General features: G+C 37.9%; 1 protein-coding gene across 6 annotated transcripts in view; it reads right to left on the reverse strand.

Moving 5' to 3' along the window:
- Window positions 1–22,666, reverse strand: part of SEPTIN9 (septin 9) — a 406,717-nt gene that overhangs the window by 29,743 nt on the left and 354,308 nt on the right. The gene's annotated exons all lie outside the window — the stretch shown is intronic.

The following is a 22,666-nucleotide window of genomic DNA, read 5'->3' on the forward strand; positions in this document are numbered from 1 at the left end:
AAATATGCAAAACAAATGCAATAAGTAGTAAAAGAGCAAGCAAAAGAATTAAACAGTGTGCAATTATAATAATCAGATGTGGCCCCCTAAAAGAGATCAGAAAATGTACCTCATTATTTTTGCAAAGGTGGGGAGTGTATGTGAAATACTGCATAGACTGTCAAATTATTTCACATGACAGTTAGTTTTGTTTTTTTCCTTTAATTTCCTTTTTACTCTTTGTTACAAAAGTTTGACTTAGGAAGGGAAGGGAAAGATACATTCTGAAATGAAGTCAATTGCAGTTTACTGTGGTATAAGTTTTTGAAAATGTTGATTTAAATGTAATTTCTGTTCAATTTTCCAGTTTTCTCAATAGTTTTTATTTAATAAGGAGTCCTCAGACTAATAGTACATGCTCTTGAGTTTATAGAACACATTATTTCTGAATCTGTCTTACCCTAGTCTGTTCCACCAATCAACTTTTCTATTTTTTAAACCAGTACCAAATAGTTCCGATGAATACTGCTTTATCATTTAGCTTGAAATTCCTACAAGTTTCCATTATTTCCCGTGAGATATTTGATCTTTTGTTTCTCCAGATGACTTTTGCTAGTCTTACAAAATGAGAGTCAGTATGGCATAATGGATAAAGAGTTGGTCTCAAAACCAATATGATTTGGGTTCAAGCCCTGTCCCAAACCCACATTAGCTGACTCTAGGCAAGTCACTGAACTGGATTAGGCAACTCCCTAAGAAAATCTATATGTGCATACAAAAATTTATGGACTTCTATTAATAATTAAGGCCTTCCCTCATTCCTCACCCTTATTAGGTGTTGACTTGTATTGGTGGAAGGAATTTCCTTATCAGGAAATATTCATGAAATAGCAGGTCTAGCTCCTATCCCCTTTGAAATTAACTCCTTGGTAGTTGGACTGATATGCTTCTCATACTGAACAATGCACTAAAAAACCAGTAACCTCAACTTCCTATATGCTGTCCTAAGAGTTATTAATCTTAAATTGTTTTCTTTTTATGCATCCTAGAAGTTGTATATTTGTCCCCAGTGGAACCTAAAGGAAATTGTCTTTGTATTCTAGCAACAATAACTATAAAAGGCAGAATAGGGGCTGTCAGTAAAGAAATTACACACCAGTATTATTCTAGTTTTATAAAGGTAAATACAGGCCCAGAGAAACAAAGTGTTGATTGTGTTAGGAAAAGAACTTATTAATAGTAACTAATTATTTAGGTGTCCAGGATTAGCAGCCCAAAAAGCAGTCCCCTCAAAAGCAGCTTTATAAAGAATTAAAATAAACTTAATTAAGCAGGACAAAGAAATAGTGACTTATAGTGGCTAACAAATTAACACTAACAATGTTATGATCTGGTAGCTTCTTATTTTAACATTATTCTTCACTAAGTCTACACTGGAGGCATTTCATTTCAGTTTCTGATTTGTGGTTTCCATGACCCTTCTTAATATATAAATATATATGGATAAGTTTGTTTCTTAGAATTTAATAACTGTAAATTCCATTAATTCCTCTGGAAAATGTAAATGAATCAATAATGTTTGCTCTAGGACACAGATGTGTGTGTGTGTATGTATATATTAAACACATACATTTATATATTTTTGTTGGGGGGTTTTTTTGCAAGGCAGTGGGGTTAAGTGATTTGCCCAAAGTCATATAACTAAGTAATTATTAAATGTGTAAGGCCAAATTTGAACTCGTGACAGCAGATAGGCCAGTGCCCTATTCACTGCACCACTGAGCTGCCCCTTCATATACATTCATGTTAATAATTAATACCTCCTCCCATCCTTTGCATTTGTTAGGATTTTGGTATATTAGACATATATTCCCTTACCCCTATAGAGAGGAAAAGTCACATTTCCCTCCATAAGGCATTTGATCCTTAATCTGAAAGAACAACTCAAAGTCAAGCTCCCAGCATACCTCTTGAATTCTCTGGGAATGCCCATATCCATTTGGCAGTATCTTGCTTCCTGCTAACTTTTTCTTTCACTCCTCAAAACAGTTGAGAAAGTCTCCCTTTTTTCCCCATAATAATAAGATCATAGATGTGTCCCTCTGGACTCAAAGGAGCTCATATCATAAATAAGACCCTCTAAATATTGTTAGTTAATTTTGAATAGAGGGAATATCTTATTGTTATTCCTCTCAAGTGATTACTGTGTTCAAAGATTTGAATGCATCTCAAGCATGGAAATCTTTTCCTTTTTTCCACGTAATCACTCATTTGCTAGCTAAAATGAAAAGAAATGGATCAAACTGCCTCCTTTTTAAACTCCTTGAAAGCTTTCATTCCAATTTCTGTAGAATGACCCTCACTTGGCATGTTGTCAGGAACTATCATCCCTCCCCTGGTTTGTAGACTACTGTACTTTCTGGGCGTCACTATGTCTACAAGAGAAGTGAAAATTTATCACATATGAGTTTTGAAATCTAATTATAAGGCATAATTCCCACATCACTGCATCTAGTGAGACACCGTGGTTAGGTACTCACACAATCACAAAATTTCAGTCCACAGGGAAAAAAAGCCTGCCTGTGTCTCTTCACTTGGTAGGAAAATCTCAAGAAAGGTAGTGAGAGTCTACCTGTGTTCTAGTCACAAAAGTCCTACAAAAACAAGAAAAACCAAAAGCCAGCAGAAATACTCAGAAGGTAAAGAAGCATTCATTGGAAAATAAAGACACCCAAGAAGCCACAAGATCCAGAACTGGGCAAAGAATCCAGTTGTCACATATTTAAAGGAAGGCTGAAACAGTCCTTGCTGTCATTAGGACTTACCAAAGGAAATATTGTTAGAAGATAGGTAGATGGATAAGATAGACAGGCAACAGACAGGTAGTCATTTATTTAGACATGCCAGTCATTGCCTTTGATACAAATACAAGGAAGGTTACTCCTATCCTCAAAGGAGCTTGCAATCCAATGGTAAAAGAAAGCACATTAAAATGGAGCTAGAATGGAGGGAGCAGGAGAAAAGGTTAGCAGAGGACAAGAAATTCAGAGAGTGAAGTGAGGAATTAAGTGAAATTCAGCACAGCTGGGGTTCCTACTGAAAGAATATTCCAGGAAGGCAGTCACCCATCAGGAGAGCAGCTCTTCGGGGCAGAGGTTTCTTTAAGGCAGTTGGCAAGGAAGAGGAGTAGAAGTCCAGAGAATCAACTGGGGAGAAGAATCTGCTTTCTAGTGGGCAAATTCCCCACTAATGAGGGAAAATATGCAAAGGAAAGACAAGAAAAACAGGTATTGGATTAGGAAAAAGACTACTGGCTACTATATTCAGAGCTGCAAACTGGTACACAGCTGCAAACATAATTTTTTTTCATTTTTTTTCTTTTTTAGGTGTTTTTGCAAGGCAAATGGGGTTAAGTGGCTTGCCCAAGGCCACACAGCTAGGTAATTATTAAGTGTCTGAGACCAGATTTGAACCCAGGTACTCCTGACTCCAAAGCCGGTGCTTTATCCACTACGCCGCCTAACCGCCCCCCACTGCGCCACCTAGTTGCTCCCAAATATAATTTTTTGCATGGACTCCAGTCTCAGTTAACTGCCTAATAGACATTTATAACTGGCTACTTCAAACTTCATATATCCAAAACAGAACTCATTATCTTTCCCCCAAAGACCATTCCTCTTCCAAATTTTTCTTCTTTAGTCAAGGGTAACACCATCCTACCATTCAACCTGGTTTGAAAGATCTGTACCATCCCTGTACAATCCCTCAATTGCAATCACCCTATATAGCTTTTTGCCAAATCTTACTGATTCTACCTCCATATTCTTTCCCATACCATTACCATCACCTTGATAGAAGAACTGGAAGGAATTTTGGTGTCCATTTAATCCAACCCATTCCCAGAAAGAATCTCCACATAACATATTCTTTAACTGGCCATCTAACTTCTTTTGGAAGATCTTTAAGAAGAGGGGATTTTTTAAGGAGCCCTTTTCATTTTTGGACAGTTCTGATAGAAAGTTTGATATCTAGGCTCAATTTCCTTCTTTCTAAGGTTTAACCTTTACTCTGCCCTCTAGGGCTAAAGAGAATAAATCTAATTTGTTCTGCCATATGACAGAGTTACTATTCCTCCCCTGAGTCTTCCTTTTCTGGGTTAAAATTCCAGATTCCTTCAAATGATTGCTAAAAGACAAAGTCTCAAGGCATAATTTCTTTCCTTTAGATGCTCTCCAGGTTATCAATACCTTTCTTAAACTGTGGCACCTAGAACTTGACAGTTCTACTGATCTGACAAGGCACTTCACAAAAATGGTATCATTTCCTTTTTACTCTGGCGAGTCAAGTTACGTGCTTCAATGCAGCTCAGGATCAAATTAGTTTTTCTTTTTGATTGCTATATTGCATATATATATGTATATATGTGTATACATATATATACATATATATACATATATATGTATATATATGTATATATATATATATATATATCACACATGAACTTGCAGATAAATAAAACCCCCGTATCTCTTTTCAGAGAAACTTGTACTTGGCAAAGGTGTTTTTTGTGCTCAAGATCTAATCTTTAGCCGTACTAAATTTCATTTATTTGATTCAGTATTTTGTTTTAGATTGTCAAGATCCCTGGTGGTAAAAATGAATGAATACAATCTCTTTTTACTTATTATTCAACATTATTATTATAATTAAGAATTCTAGGCAAGTCATTTAAAACTGTTTGCCTCAACAACTTAACAGCAACATAGGGGTGATGATCAACCTTAATGGACTTGCTCATTTCATCAGGCACAATTTTGGGGTATCTGCAATGAAGAATACCATCTGTATCCAGAGAAAGAATTGTGGAGTTTAAACAAAGACCAAAGACTATTACCTTTAATTAAAAAAAAAAAAGTTATCTTATTATGTAATTTTGCTCTCATACTTCATTTTTTTCCTTATGGATATGATTTCTTTCTCACCACATTCAACTTAGATCAATGTATACCCATGTAAAGACTAACCTTCTGTGGGGGGGGGGTAGGGGAGGGAAGCGAGATAGGGGAAACATTGTAAAATTCAAAATAAATAAATTAAAAAGTTTGCCTCAGTTTCCTCATCTTTAAAATGAACTGGAGAAGGAAATGGCAAATCACTCCAATATCTTTGCCGAGAAAATCCCCGGGGCCACAAAGAGTTGGACATAACTGAAATGTCTAAACAATAACAACAACAAGAATTCTGGCAATTATGAAATGATTCATTGGGGGTGCTTTTCCTGATCCTTGTATTTAATTACTACTTTGTTATTAAATTACTTTGCATTCAGATTTATACGTTATATGTTAATGTTTACTTGTTGTCTCCCCCATTAGGATGTAAACTCCATTCAAGAAAATACATTCAAGGGGGGGCGCAGTGGATAGAGCACTGGCCCTGGAGTCAGGAAGACCTGAGTTCAAATTTGACCTCAGACGCTTAAAACTTACTTAGCTGTGCGACCTTGGGGAAGTCAGTTAACCCCACTGCTTTGCAAAAAAAAAAAAAAAAAAAAAAAGTGCATTCATGTTGATCCTTTGCTGGAGTATAAATAGTCCCTCTTCTTAGAGAATAAGATCATGGTTTGTGAGAACCATGTAATGCTTAGGCCAAAGCTCTTTTCAACATTTTTCTTTATATATCTTTTCTTAACACACTTTGAAGAAATGAAGGGTTATTTCCAAGAGTACTTTAGGATCAGGAAGTTTGTGATATCAATTTAATTTAATTTAACAAATGATGAATGCTTACTCTATAAAAGATTCTAAGTTTGTTTCTGGTAATATAAATATTAAATATACATATATACATATATATATATATATATATATATATATATAGTATCAACTTTAAGAGCTCTTGATTTAACTGGAGATATGAGGGTATGGTAGAAATAAGACTTGTTTTATATAAACTTGGCTTGTTTAAATTTAAGGCTGCAAGAAATTTAAGTCTTGAATCATTAATGTGGCATCCTTGTTACTTGAGGTATAAGGCCCATACTCTAGGTAAGTGGATTCACAGGATGTAACCCGATGTTGTCTAGATAAATATAGATGTGGAAAGGACGTAGCATCCATTTGATTCAAAAATTGTACTCTTTAAGGTCCTTTATGATAAGTAAATTTACTTTTACACATTTTAGGGACTATGAGTATTTTTTTTATTCTAATACTAAGTCTTAAATCACTAGACTGGCTTCAGCTAGGCCTCACAGGGGAGAATAAGGGGAAGAGAACAACTCATACAAGTGGTTTGATAATATGATAAAAGGCGGAATATGATAACTACAAAAGTAAAAGTCCAAAGTCCTGTTAAAAATATGACAAAGGAGATACCAGTGTCAACTAAGAGGATGGGGAGGGGGGGAAAAACAGGTTTCTTAGAAGAGGTATTTAAAAAGCTGAGTTGTTTTTTTTTTTTTTAGAAAAAGAAGTATTTCAACAAGCAGGGATAAAAAGGGAGTACATCCCAGAAACAGGGGAAAACTCTTGTCCCAAATATGAAGCAGAAGGAAACTACAGGACATCCAGGAACAGCAAGTGGCCCAATTTAGCTAGAACACAGAGTTCAAGCAAAAGAGCCTTAAAACTCCAATAAGTGAGATATAAGATAGTCTTTAGAAATGACCCCAAACCAGTGTGGTCTGTATATCGGAAGCTAAAGGCGGGCTAGTAAAAAGAACATCCTTTAAAAAAAAAGTTCAAAAACCACAAAAAACAGCTGACATTCTTTCAATCCACATCCACTCTTTTCACATAAAACAGAAGAAAGGTCAAAGTAGGCACAAAGGTGTCAACATCATGAATGCAGTAAGGTATGACTATCTGGCATTCATTTGCCAGGCTCACCAAGAATACAACAAAATCACAGAACCTGGGCAATAACCTCAGCCCCATGACATAGTTTTATCCTTGTTTCCTGTATCCTACCTCAAGGTCTAAACACACATATGGACAGACAGACAGACACACACACACACACAGCTTTTATCTGTGTGAAGAATTCAGAAAAACATCCTGAACTGTTCTGACTTGAGCCCTGCTCTCCTGTTAGCCCCCTCCAAACTTAACTAGGGATTCAAAGGACAGAGCTTTCTGAGTGTCCCTGATTTTACCCCACAAGCCACTCTCCACACCTGGATCATATTGCTCCTCCTCTTCATCTCCCTTCTCTCAGAATCATGAGATGACTGCTTTGGAGGAGCAGGAAGAGATCTCAGGGGGAAACATCTACTTCAACCCCATCTTTTACTTCAAAGCCCATCTGAAGAGCTACTTCCTTTCTGAAGATTTCCCTGAATCCCCCTAATTGTCAGTGCTCTCTCTCTCCTTCCTCCAATTACTCTATTAAATTACTATGTACAGATTATAATCTGCTCTAGTACAATGGAAACTTTGAGGGGGGCAATTTTGTTCTTTGGGTTTTTTTTTTTTGGTCCCTCCAGAATTGTCCTCAGTACTTTGCACATTTTTTCTTAAGAAGTATGGGTCAGTGATGTCATTGCAAGGAATTCTCAGTGTGCAAACTCCCTCCACCAATGCATACTGACATTTACATTCTCCAAAATTCACCCGGTTAATTGTCGTGCCCATGGTCACCCAGATAGCTTGTATGAGAGGTAGGCCTTGAACCTAGCCCTCAAATCATAATATTGTATTGTTATATAAATTGTAACACTTAAACATTTGCTATCCTGAATTGTATGGGACCTCCTTTTTTCTTTTCCAACTATACCCATATTCTACTTCCCTTCACAGCCACCCTAGCTGATGAGTTTTCTTTGCTCTACCCCTATTGTTGATTCAGGGCCTCACTGTTCCCTTTAGAAAAGTTTAAAGAGAAGAGACCACACAGGATGTTCTGTCACTTTCTTTTCCTGTGTCTCTTCCCAACCCCCCCCCCATCCCCCCTAGGTGTACATCTCAGCATCTTAGAGTCTTGGTTGGAAAGTCCAAAGGGTGGGTGGTTTTGAGAGGGTGAGGTATGTGTTCTACAGGCCCAGTGACCTTTTCCTTTTCCCGTTTTTCTGTTCCCTGCACAATATAGATCACACATGTTTTAGTGTAGAGATGAGCTGGATGCTTGTCTACCACCTGGGCTCCAGGCTGTTCCGGATGTGGTGGGTTGTTTATCATCACTTAATCAGTTCTCTGGTATGAAAAACAGCTTCCTCAAGAAACTCTGGCACCCCAGTATTAACCATTGCGCGGTCCTCAGACACAACTCAGTGATGAAGGCATTTTCTCAACGTCACAGCCATCTTAGAAGTTTTAGGATAAAGTGTGGGGTTTTTTTGGGGGGGTTTCTTTTTTAGGGGAGTGGGGATAAGACCGAATTGCTTCCTAAATTAACTAGAAAGACTGATGAAAAATGCAGTCCTGAAGTCAGTTCTCAATGTCTTACTCATTTAAGGTTATCTCCCACTCCCAGACTTGCCCGAATATGTATTGGCAAGGATAGAGGTTAGAGATTGGACCAGTGATTTTACTGATAATGGAAACTCTAGCCTGAGTAAATTCCTTCTGACAGTACAGGTCAGCACTTTCTCAGCAATCTAGAATGGATTGAAGAATGAGAGTTTAAACCACTTGCTCCAGGTCACAAAGTCACAGGTGAGACCTAAACCCAGGCGTTTCTGAATCTTAGACTAGTTTTTTTTAATCCACTTTGCCAAGACAGTTTTGTTGGCAGAAATGGAGGGAGGGGTTGAGGATATAAATGGAATAATTGGTTCATCACTTCTGTCCAAGAAAGAAATATGATTATGTGCAGGCACAGATTTTATTCCGGAGAAGGTGACATCCCTTTTTCATCCCCAAGGAGGGAATGATTTCATGACTTGTAGTAAGGTCCAAAAGAATATAAGTTCACTAAGAGCAGAAAGTTTCATCTTTGTTTTTATATCCTCAGTGTTTGCTAAGTGAACTTAATACGTTCTTAACAAATAAATGCCACTTTAGAAGTACACTAGCTTTTGTGACTACAGGCAAAACACCCAGTTTCAGGTTCTGTTTTCTAAGCCACATGGGGGGGGATGGTGCCCACCCTTACTGGGCTGAAAGAGGATCAAAAGAAATAATGTATGTGAAGAACTATTTAAGCCTTTAAAGCACTTATTACTTGTTCAGTCCACCAGTCACCCTTTGCAAAAAGAAGCAGGTCATTCAGGTTATTCATTGCCTCTATACTTCCCCAGTAGTTACACAAAATATGTTGGAGGATCTGGCTCTGAAAGGCTTCAGGACTTTTTTTTTTTGCTCCAGTCCCCTCTCCTCACAGCCCCCATGCCCCCTTTTCCTCCCCCCCCAAAATATTATTCCTTGGATTTCTAGCATCTTTAAATAAACAAAGAAAGAAAACTACATCTGGCTCAAGATCATGTGGCTTTTTGGGGTCTGCTTCCTGAGCCTTTTTCTAGGGGCAGTGGTTCAGACCTGACCCACGTGACTAAAAATTGTTTCCATCTGTCAGTGAGTCTGGGAGAGATTTTCCTTAGGATCTGGGCTTGGCCTCTTAGCTCAGGGCTTCATATCTTTCTTCAAATCTCCCTTGATTACGTTTCCCCATCATCCTTGTCCATGTCAAGTAGATGGAAAGGCCCAGGCCCTCTGAAATCTCCCTCACCTTCTTTTAAGAAAGGCTGAAGTATTCTTGGGTGGGGTGGGCTTTGGGGAGTGAAGTTGAGGATAGGAAGAATAAAGACCCACAGTCCCAGCTCCAGCTGGCCCCCTTGCTAGCTATCACCAGCCACTTCAAAAGCTCAAATTAAAACAAATATCCTAATGAGAATAATTTTTGCTTCATAATAATTATTTTAAAACACACATGAGAAACCTCATTTCTTCCATATTCTTTTAAGAAGTTTTGGGAAAACTGATTCTTATCAAACATCTTACTCATTTAAACCCCCCCAAAAAATACACATCTCCTATAGGCTTGTACCAAAAAAGGGAATAAATTAAAAGTCTCAGCTACTAAATAAAATAAATTCCCCTCTGCATATTAGTTTTGTAATCTACCCTTGGGCCCTCCTGTCAGACCTGCCAATAAAGGAAGGAGTCTAACTTAATCCTTAGAAAGGCATTGTCTGGGGTGGCTAGGTGGCACAGTGGATAGAGCACCTGCCCTGGAGTCAGGAGTACCTGAGTTCAAATCTGGCCTTAGACACTTAATAATTACCTATCCATGTGGCCTTGGGCAAGTCACTTAACCCCATTGCCTTGCAAAAAAAAAATAAAATAAAAAGGCATTGTCAGAGGCATCTAGGTGATACAGTGAATAGAGCACTGGCCCTGGAGTCAGACACTTTGCCTAGCTGTGTGACCTTGGGCAAGTCACTCAATCCCATTGCCTTAAATAAATTTAAGAAAATTTTTTTAAAAAAGGAAAGAAAGGCACTGTCAGTGGTTCGGCTACTTGACTCTGCAGAATACAAATAGCAGAGGGACAGATCTCCTAGAACATGGTGACCTCCAAATTCAAACCCACTTCCATGTGCTGAATGAGGGAAAAGATGCTAGAGAGGACCCACAGACACAAAGACTGGCAGAGATAGGACTGGAATCCAGGCCTTCTAACCACTACCTTTCTATTTTTAACTGGGTCTAACTTTTATTATAAAATTTTCTTTTAAGTTTGAAGCAAGGTGGTGCAGATGATAAGACTATCAGGCCTAGAAGTCAGTCTTCCTATGTTCAAATCTGATCTCAGACACTTACTAGCTGTGTGTTTTTAGGCAAATCATTTAACACTGTTTGCCTCAGTTTCTTCATCTGTAAAATGAGCTGAAGAAAGAAATGGCAAACTGCTGTAGTACCTCTGCCAAAAAAAACCCCAAATGAGATCATGGAAAAGTTAGACACAACTGAAAAATGATTGAACAATAGTCTGAAGATGAAAACAACAGAATAATATTTCTACCAATACCATAGATTTTTTTATCTTTTCAAAAAGAAGTGTTAAAGTTAGAAGAAGCACTGAAATTGGAGCCAGCTCCCCTAAAAAAATAAAAAGACCTTTGACCTCTTGGGTTTCCATTTCCTCATTGCTAAAATAAGGGGATTAAACTATCTCAATTCCCTTCTTCTTTGAAGAGATGTCAAACATGGTCAATGTTGCTTATTTTTTTTCTGAACCACTTCCACTGACTCTTTTTATTCTTTGTCACAAAGAAACAGGTAGGGCAATTCACATAACTTCTGACTATTTCAGTTTCCTCAACTATAAAGTGGAAACAATATAACATTTATAAATTCTAAGCTGAAGCAAAGGAAAGTCAGGGGGAATCTCCTGATACCTTATGGGGGCTCTCAAAAAACTTCACTAGTCAAAAAAGACATAAACAACCCTCAGTTCTAATATATAGAGACACAGACACACACCTAAATATATACAAATAGATATACAAATGTATATACCTAGATAGGCACAGTGACACAATGCCACAGGTAGACATACAGATGTAGCTCTACACACACAGACATACACACAAATACATAAAGGATACTCAGACATACAATGAACACACATAGATACATAAACAGTACACAGACCCGTAAAGCCACAGGTATACACATAGGTGTAGCTACACACAGACATGGTTATACACAGAAATGCAAAGACACACAATGGACATACAGATACACAAACACCGGGACTTTTATGCCCTTGTGATACTCACAGATTGCCATCTTTTTGCAGGCTTGTAAAGAATTAAATTAACAAAGTTGCTTTTTTTTTTTAAATAATGTGGATCATACCTCTCCTTGTTTCCAGGCTGAATATGTACATAGCTCCTCCCTATACTCTATGTGTGATCCTGCCTCCATGATTTTTGAAAAGGTTTTTTTTTCCCTAGACCTGGAATGATTTTTTCCCCCCTTGGCTTCTGATTTTGGGAATCTCTAGCCTTCTTTAAGACTCAGCTCACATGCCTCACTTCCTACCAGAGCTTTCCTTATTCTCCCAGCTTGCTAACACTTTTCCAAAATCATTTGAAATCACTTCTTATTTACTTTCATCTATACATTGCATCCCCCCCAGCAGAATGCAAATTCTTTGAGAGCAAAGACCATTTTACTTTTGTCTCTGTGTTCTTAGCACCTTACACAGCAAAACTGCTGAATTTCTCCTATATTTTTCTAATGAACATTACTTTCAAAAGAACCCTATGGGGCCCAGATATTTGGGGACTTTTGCACAAAGTGACAAATTCTTTTCCCCACCCCAGGCCTGCCCGTGCAATTCTTTCCAAGCATGATTAAATTAGAATACATTTTACTGCTTGTGGGATCATAGTCTCATGGGAAGCAAAATGTACATCTGGCTCTATGACATCTCAAGAAGGCGGCCAGCTGTTGGATGAGCTGACTTGGCAGACTTTGAGGGGAGAGCAAGCTCACACTTAGCCACAGTTCCTGGCTTCAAGAGAGGAAGTTTTTTTAGACAAAGATTTCTGAGTTTTGCCTTTGAAATCAATTTAAGGGACTACTGCCCAGCCCCCACTAGCTCATAAACATCAAATGTGAATTATTTTACAAATCATTTCTCCAACCTGCTCCTTTAACAGAAGAAGAAACAGGCTCCAAAAAGAAAAGAGACTTCACCAAGTGAAACACAAGCCAAGACGTGAACTCAGAGTATCTGACACAACTTTTTTACCTCTCTTTGATTTCTTGAACCTTTAAAAAAATAAAACCTAAACTCTTCACTGATCTTTATTCATTTATCAACAATGGAAAGCTGAACTATAAAGAAGCTCCTTTATAGTTCAGCTTTCCATTGTCAATGCCTTCAGTTGATGCCTTTATTACTTCTCCGTCATTGAACTACTTTCAGTAGCCCAAGAACTAGAATTCTCACAGGAAACTATTGTCAGCAAAATTCAAATTCACTATATGTACCATCTAGGGACATGGTACAAGATACACTTCAAAAAAAATTTAAGGCAATGGGGTTAAGTGACTTGTCCAAGGTCACACAGCTAGACCATTATTAAGTGTTTGAGGTCACATTTGAACTCAGTTCCTCCTGATTCCAGGGAGGGTACCTAGCTGCCCCCAAGGTACACTTTTTTTTGTCTTCCAGTAGCTTGTAATTGAAGAAAGGAAGCATGTGGGTTGAGAGTGTCCTGATGGTGTAGTATTATGAAGTCAAACTTTGAGACTTGTATCTGTCATTATTTAGCTGGGAGACCTTGAAAAAGTCTCTATTAAGCTTTTGAGCTTCATCCATAAAATAGGAGTAGTAGTGATACCTGATTTGTCTTATTTCATAAGACTAATGTGATCGAATAAGATAATGTGAAAGTGCTCTGCAAATTATAAAGTACTAATTTAAATTCAATGCATCACTATCATTACAACAGGAGCAGTTAGATGGCAAAATGGATGGAACACCTGATCTGAAGTCAGGGAGACCTGAGCTTAAATCTGGTCTCAGACACTTACTAAGTATGTGATTCTCTCATTTAACCTTGTTTACCTAAGTTTTCTCATCTGTCAAATGAGCTAGATAAGGAAATGGTCCCAAATAGGACCACAAAGAGTCAGGCATGACTTAATGACAATCATTAACACAAAGTTTGCTAATTTAGACCAAGCTAAAGAAGGAAGTTGAGCACCTTAAGGAAAGAAAACAGCGAAATGACCTGATCTGTAAATGTAGCTAATCTCATGAAAAGTTAATATAGTTTAGGAAGAAAGGGAATGGTGTAGGTGATCAATGCCAATTGACCTAAATAAGGTTGAGTGAATCAATCAAATAATCTACAAACATTTATTAAGCTCTTACTGTGGTGTTAGGCAGTCTGCTAAGCTTTAAGGGTACAGAGAAAAAAGTAAAACAGGCTCTGTCCTTAAGAGGCACTCAAAATTACTATCCCCCTTAATATATTCATTTATTTTCTAATTACATGCAAAGATAGTCTTCAACATTCATCCTTTTGCAAGTTTTTGAGTTCCACATTTTTCCATTCCTCTCCTTTCCCACTCCCTCCCCTTGGCCACAAATAATCTTATATAGGTTGTACATGTAAAATCACATATACACAATAATTTCCATTTTGGGAGGAATAGTATGAGCCACTGGAGAAATCAGGAAAGCTTCAATATATAAGATGGTATCTGAGCTCAGTCCTAAAAAGAAACAAGGATCCCCCGAGGAGGGCAGGTAGAAATACTTCTTCATGATAGGTATGGTGGATAGTCAACAAAGGCACAGGACACTAGGGAGGGAGGGCCCAGTGTGAGCAACCAGGAGACCATAGAACTGGATGATAGTGAGGGGAAGGATGTGAAATGGAAGAATAATAAAAATAAAAGGAGCCAGGTTGCAAAATATGTATCTGAGGATGTATTCTTACACAGAAAGACTCAAGTGAAGAGTAGATTCCAGCACTGAAGTTAACTAAGTTTTTTTTTGTTCATTTGTTTTTTGTTGGGCAATGGGGTTAAGTGACTTGCCTAAGGTCACAGCGTTATTAAGTATTAAGTGTCTGAGGTGAAATTTGAACACAAGTCCCTCAGAGTCCATGCTTTATCCACTTCACCACGCTGTTGGTCCCTAATGTTCTAACAAAGGCCATTCAGACTGTATTAGTAATAATAAATACTGTGAGATGACCCTTTGCTTTCCATTTTCCATTTACCTATATCCCCTGGCCATGGAAGGGAAGTCAAAATATTCCTTGCTCCCACTTGCCTATTTTAAATTCACCCTCTAGTATCATCATTCAGGAACTTCTCCTTTGAGACTTACTTTTGAATTTATTGCTCAATCCAGATTCTGACAGCTGTCATCTATGGACTCCACAAGACAGTCCCCCTTCCTCAAATACTTCAGCGCCTTGCTCACACAGTCTTTCTCTCCACCCTAACTCCTGCCCTAATATTAGGGAAATTTAGCATAAATATTGCTAATCCCTCAAGTACTCCAACTTCCCAGTTACTCAGCCTACTCAATTCCCATGACCTCTTCCATTTCATCTTGGATTCATAGAGCTGGTAATAGCCTTGATCTTGCTTCTCCCCCACCCCCAGAAAAGTGTTCCACTCATTTTTCCCTCTGCCTTAGAATCCTAACCTGTTCTTCTCCTTCTGCTAGTCTCCTCTCCTCTGAACCCCACTTCTAATCACTTTACCTGTACTTAGCTCTTTTCCACATCATTACTTTACCACTGGTTAAACTCTCCTCCCTCCTCTATTTCTGCCCTTTGATGAGTCATTTCAAATCTCCACTATTCCCTACACTCTTGTCCTCTGCCCCTTTGGTTTTTTGCCTTGCCAAACCCCAACCTTGGATTCCTCTCACTGTAGTGTTTCTCCTAAAAGAAAAACAGAAAACCAAGTTGACTGTTTTCATTACAAATTTATGTCACATATTCTCAAGTATGCTTTGACTGCATCAGGGAAATCCTTTTATACCTCCTTGATTGATTCACCTTCTTACTTATGACTGCAATTATTCCAAACCTTTTCAACCCTTTTCAGGTCTCCCATGGCACCCTTAACACCACTCTATAAACAGATGACCTTAACATACTTTTCTGAAAAAAATTCTGAGCCTATTTGAGGAGTATTAGTTTTTCTTGCTCACATCACATCATTCTTATGTCTTTCCCCACTAAATTCTCTTTCACAGAAAGAGGCTTCTCTTTGCCCAGGAAAACCTCTCTACCAACATCTTTGAACCTACTTCAACAGATTGCCCCACCTATCATCCCCATTTTTTTGTTTTGTTTTGTTTTTATGTTTTTGCAAGGCAAATGGAGTTAAGCAGCTTGACCAAGGCCACACAGCTAGGCAATTATTAAGTGTCTGAGACCGGATTTGAACCCAGGTACTCCTGACTCCAGGGCTGGTGCTTTATCCACTGCACCACCTAGCCGCCCCCCATCCCCATTCTTTCACTAATCTTCAGAACCCCTCAATTTACTAGCTGCTTCCCTGATGCCTACAAATAGGCCCATGTTGTCACCAATTCCACCCACATTCTTAAAAATCTCTCACTTTATCTGACCTAGCTGCTACCTTCCATCCTATACTGTCTTCCTCTTCCTGATTACTACTGCTGCTTCACTTCCTCTCCTCTCACAGTATTTCCAAATGTTCTGCAATCTGGCTTCTACCCTCATCATTCAATTGAAAACTGTTCCCTCCAATGTTACTAATGATCTCTTAGTTGCTAACAGCCTTTTCTTTTTTTTAATAATATTTTATTTTTCAATTATATGTAAAAAACAACTTTTAAAAATTCTGAATACAAAATTCCCTTCCTGCCTCCCCTGTCCCCTTCCTGAGATAGAAAGCAATTTGCTATAGATTATACATATGTAATTATGCAAAACGTATTTCCATATTAGTCATAGTGTGAAAGAAAACACAGACCAAAAAAACCTCCCACACACAAAAAAATAGTATACTTCAATTTGTATTCAGACTTCATCAGTTCTTTCTCTGGAGGTAGATAGTATTTTTCATATTGTTGAGAATAGGAGTCATTCACAATTCTTCATTATACAATAATGTTACTGTGTACAATGTTTCAGTTCATGTAAGTCTTTACAGGTTTATCATCATTTCTTTTAGAGCAATAGTATTCCATCACAATCTTATGCCATAATTTGTTCAGCCATTCCCAAAGTGATGAGCATTTCCAATAATCCTTTCTTAATCCTAATCCATTTTATCTTTCCAGTTCCTACCTGAAAACCACTAGTAAGGGAAGACTTCTGGTTTTAATCTGAGGTTTTTTTCTTACATCAAACCTTAATTTTCCTATCTGAAATGTCCAGGAGACAAGTGACTGAGGCTATCACAGACATTTAAGAACCTTCTGGCTCTACTGAACATATCTGAAATCAGTCCTAAGGAATCTCAAATCACAAAATATCATAGCTGGAAGGAACCTCAGGGGGAATCTTTAAAGTAATCTTTTTTGAAGCCAGGGACTTTTTAATTGATGATCTGGTACTTTGTATATAATAGGTCTTTGGTGTTTGATGAATGATAACTCCTTCAATCTTTATCCTGACTGGGGTTACGTGATTATCTTCTTCCACTTGAAGACCTTCACTGATTGAAAACCTCACTACCTTCTGAGACAATTCATTTTACTTTTGGATAGCTTTAATTGTTACAAAGTTTTCCCATGCTTACTCAGGCATGAATCCCTTCCTCCCCAGGACTCAAATCCTGTGACAGGAGAAGACAAGTTATATACCAAAACTAACCTCACTCTCTCAGTGACTTTCCCCTCTCACCCTCCCACTCCAATAGTCAGACTAAATTCCTCAGCTTCCCCCCAGCAAAAATACATATCAGATAAGGGGCCTGGAAGCCAATTCAACTCAAACTTCGAATCCTCGGCAGGATTCTCGATAGAACAATCCGAGTTGCTGTGCAGCTTTAACAGTTCTGAGACCACCAGGAAGCTAGTACATTGGGCCAAGAGGCACCCTGAGTGGACATTAAACTATAGAGCAATAATAAAGCTGTTTGTCAAGTTAGACAGACCAAGGGGTCTCCAAGGCCACCTCTGAGGCATTCAAACCCACAAGCTTCTGTTGCTAACTATCCAAATAGTTACAATAAGAAGGGAAAGAGTAAGGGGAGGTCCCAGAGATTCTTGGGACCCACTCCCTTGGACACATCATCCCCCAAATCAAGTTACTGTTGATTCCTCCCTATTGAGAAATGCATAGAAACACCAAAGTCCTAATCAATAACACCTTCCTCCTGAATAAACAATATTCTACAGTTATTAAAAAAAAAAAACAACCTTTATTGGGGCAGCTAGGTGGCACAATGGATAGAGCACCAGCCCTGGAGTCATGGGTAGCCGAGTTCAAATTCAGCCTCAGACACTTAATAATTACCTAGCTGTGTGGCCTTGGCCAAGCCACTTAACCCCATTTGCCTTACAAAAACCTTAAAAAAAAACTTTTATTATTTATGGAGCATTTTGCTCATATGTAAGTAGTACATAGATGTAAGTATTAATATAGTATATAGTATATCTCATTTTTAAGAAGAGAAAATTGAATATCAGAAACTAAGTGACATGGTCAGTTGAATTTGAGACCCAAAGCTAAATAGACCTTTTAATTTCAAGTCATGGATCACAGAATCATGGCTTCAGGATTCAAAAAGGTTAAGGAGGCCATATAATAAAATCTTTTCATTGTAGAGATGAGGAAACTAAGCCCCAGAAAGATTGGTGTTTGTTTAAAGTCACAATAAGCAGAATAAGGATCTAAACCCAGGACCTCTGACTAGAGTCAATGCTCTTTCCATTGTACCATGAAAACACATTAAGAATACATGTTTCAAAAAAATAAAAAAGAACAAAAAAAGAATGCATGTTTCAGCAATGTAAAGACTAACAGACTGCCTTCGGGGGGGGGGGGCAAGATTAGGGGGAAAACTGTAAAATTCAAAATAAGTAAAATCTTCCTTTAAAAAAAAGAATACATGTTTTGGGGAGGCTAGGTGGCGCAGTGGACAGAGCCCTAGCCCAGGAGTCAGGAGTACCTGAGTTCAAATCCAGCCTCAGACACTTAATAATTACCTAGCTGTGTGAACTTGGGCAAGTCACTTAACCCCACTGCTTTGCAAAAAAAAAATAAATAAATAAACCCAAAAACCTAAGAATACATGCTTCATGATTAATATGGACCTATGTTTAGCATGGTTATACATGCATAAACCATATTAGATTGCTTTCTGTCAGGGGGAGAGGAGGAAGGAAGGGAGGGAGGGGGGAAAAATGGGAAACTCAAAACCTTGCAAAAAAAAAGATTGTTGAAAACTACCATTGCATGTAGTTAAAAAATAAATGAATGAAAAATTTTTTTTAAAAGAATACATTTCAATGGAAGACTATGATGGGGGATTGTTCATTTTCAGTACACAGAGCTCAAGATTTGGAGTCAAAAGACTTGAGTTCAAATCTAGGTTTTACATGGAGGATGGAAGTGACAGGTAGCATGGAATGGTAGATAAAGTCAGCATGGTCTGAGTATGAGCTGCTTTAGATATTTCATCAATAATATAGGGGCAGCTAGGTGGTGTAGTGGATAAAGCATCAGCTCTGCAGTCAGGAGAACCTGAGTTCAAATCCAATATCAGACACTTAATAATTACCTAGAACTTGGCCAAGTCATTTAACCCCATTGCCTTGCAAAAATTAAAATAATAGTTGTAATAAATATAAAGTATCTACTATGTTAGAAAGTCACTAAACATTTATTAAGGATCTACTATGTGCTAGGCATTGTGCTAAGAAGTAGGGAGACAAAGAGGCAAAAAGGTAGTCCCTGAACTCAATACGATAGTCTAATGGGGGAAAAAATGTCATTTGTCTGGGAATCTGTCACTAATGCTTCATATCTGATAAGAACACACTAGCCATGTGACCCTGAACAAGTCACCTAATCTTTCTCCACCTTGTCTCCTCCAGTATAAAATAAGGGAAATAGATTCAATAACCTCTGACCTCTCTTCCAGCCCTATTTTTTCAATGTGGGTGTGTTTGGGGTGAGAAATGGGGTAGAAGGAAAAAGGAACAGAGTGGTATGGAAGAGGTTAAGTTGTATCTTTAAGTAAACCAAGTCCAGATTCTGGCTCCAGCCACCAGCCCCTAAGAAAAGCAGGGGGCAGGGAAAGAGGCTGCAGGAGTTGGGAGGAGTCCCATTTCCTTCATCACAATCCACTGATATTAACTTTAGAAGGCTTTCCAACACTGCTTTGAACCCAAAGAGTAAATCCAGCCTTAGCTTGTTTATTCTACAGCTATGTAGAGTTTCTGACAGATTATACCACATTTCATGACTTAATATTGCTCTAGCCCAGATCAAGGGGCATTAGCATTTTAATCTCCTTAATCGCTGGGAAAATGACAGCCAATGTCAAACATGGCAGCTTTCTTCTAACCAGCTGGCTAGGCTCATCATTAGAGATGGGTGGGGATCTGTATTCTGGGCCCCTTTGAGAAAAGTCCTAACACTGTATGTAATAGGGCATTGATGCTGACATGGGAGGAAAATATGCCTCCCTTGAGGATACACTAAAGGGGGCCTCCCTTTGAGAGACAAGTTAAAAGGGGTTCCACTTTTCCTGGAGACACCCTTTTCTTTCTATACATTCTTTCTCTGTGGATATTCATGACACTATTCTCTCCTGGTTCTCCTTCTTCCTGTGTTCTCCTTCCTTGCTTTATTTACTGGCCCAACATCCAAATAATGCCTTCTCCAGGGTTCTCTCTTAGGCCAAAGACTCAAATGGATTTAACAATCAACTCTATGTAGGTGATCTCAAATCTGTACTTCCAGTCACAGTCAGTCTCCTGAGCTCCAGTCCCGTATCACCAAGTGACTATTAGACAGTTTGAACTGGATATCCTGGAAACATAACATGTCTAAAATTGAATTCACTATCTTTCTCTGCTAACCTCATCCTCTGTTTCTCCTCGATTCATAATCTCAGTGTTATTCTCAACTCTTCACTCTCCCTCACCTCTCAGTCATTGAATTTTGTCAATTCTACTGTCATATCTCTTAAATTTGATTTCTCTCAGAATATTTCTACAACCTTGTCTCAAGGCTCTCATCCTTCCAGTCCATCATACACACTGTTACCAAAATAATTTTCCTTATGTATAGATCAGTCTAAGTGACTCCCCTATTTAATCAACTCCAATGACTTTCTTCATATAAAATATAAACTCCGATGTTTAGCTTTTAAAAATCTTTCACCACCTGGTCCCAACCTATCTTTCCAGCATCATTATATATTACTCCTCCCCTGAGCCTAGCCAAACTGATCTCAGTTATTTAAATATGTATTTGTTATCTCCTCCTTTAGAATGTGGATTCCTTGTGGGTAAGAACATTTGATTCTTTTTACTTGTATTCACTGCATATGGCATAAAACTAAGTATTTAACAAATGCCTGTTGATTGGTTTTAGAAAAGCGGTTCTCAAAATACGGTCTTTCAGAGATGTTTTAAAGGGGGCTCATTAGGCCCAAACCAATTTCATAATAATTTTTATCATTCAGTAATTTCAGTTGTGTCCAACTCTTCAGGATTCCATTTGAGGTTTCTTGGCAAGACATTGGAATAGTTTATCATTTCCTTCTCTAGTTTATTTTACAGATGAGGAAACTGAGGCAAACAAGGTTAAGTGACTTACCTAGGGTCACACAATAAGTGTCTGAGGCCAGATTTAAACTCAGAAAGAGGAGTCTTCTCCTTGACTCCAGACCTGACCCCCCCCCATCTACTGTGCTGCCTAGCCATCCCTTCACAATAATATTGACATTATTGCCCTTTGTACTCTCATTTTTTCACAAATATATAGTGGAGTTTTTAGACACTACATGATCTGCTAATTTAAAAGCAAACATGAAGAATGAGTTAATATCTAATCTGCAGAATTACAATTTTGCCTTAAAATAGATAACGCTACAGCTATGGCTGAATTTGCTGGTTTGCTTTAAATAATTTATTATCAGCACCAATTAATCATCAAAAGAAGATTTTTTATATGAATGCTTTGCAATAAATCCATGTGATGCTCCAGTATTCAAAGAAATGCATAACTATTTCAATATTAAACAAATTGTTTGCAAAAATAGAAAAAAGGGATCCTTCCAAATTCCTTCTTTCAAATATGATACCTAAACCAGAGGAGAAACAAAATAGAGAAATAAAACTATAGACAAATATACCTAATGAATAGGAACACAGACTACAGCAACATCGAAAGATCCAGAGTTCATGGTTTATCCTGGGGTAACTGTGCTGGCATGTACACTGAAATTTCACAGACCATGGTGGCCAAACCTTTGGAACCTTTATTTGAGTCAAGGTAATGGCACCAAACTATACAAGCAGTCATTGAATCACAGTTAAAAAAAAAAAAACAACCCAAAAAACTAGTTTCACTTAAGAATGACTTTGATGAAGCAATAAACACTATTCATTTTGTTAAATATTCACCCTTGAGTATATGTCTTTTTTAATATGTTGTATGATCAAATGTGAGGGCAGTTGGTAGAGCAGTAGTTAGAACACTAGACTTGGAGTGAGGAAGATTCACCTCCTGAGTTCACTTATTAACAGTGTGAACTTGAGCAAGATACTTAACCCTGTTTATTTCAGTTTACTCATCTGTAAAGTGAACTGGAAAAGGAAAGGGAAAACATTTGCCAAGAAAACTTCAAATGGGTCAGAAAAAGTTAATCATGAAAAACCTAAATAACAATAATAATACCATCAAATGTGAAATATGCAGAAAGCATTTTTGCTGCCCACCAAAGTAGGATGGTTGTCACCAGTACAAGTACTTGCTTGATTCTTTAACTTAAGAGCAAAACTAAGCCACTTCTTTCATGGAATATCATTTTTCCTTGAAGGAATAATTGACAGACTACGACTATTCAAATGGGTTTGTGGATAAAATTTTCTCAAAAATAAACAAAGTGAGTTTGTCTCTATAAGGAAATAGCTCATAGTATTTGTTGCAAACAATAAGGTTTAAGCCTTTAAGCAGAATTTTGGAAAACTTGTATTCACCATTGTGAACTTGACAGATTCCCAATATTTAATGATTGTTGGTAATATTAATAAATATGATGTTTGGATA

This window comes from Macrotis lagotis, chromosome 2, assembly GCF_037893015.1.
Source record: "Macrotis lagotis isolate mMagLag1 chromosome 2, bilby.v1.9.chrom.fasta, whole genome shotgun sequence".
In the NCBI taxonomy this organism is placed as follows: Eukaryota; Metazoa; Chordata; class Mammalia; order Peramelemorphia; family Peramelidae; genus Macrotis; species Macrotis lagotis.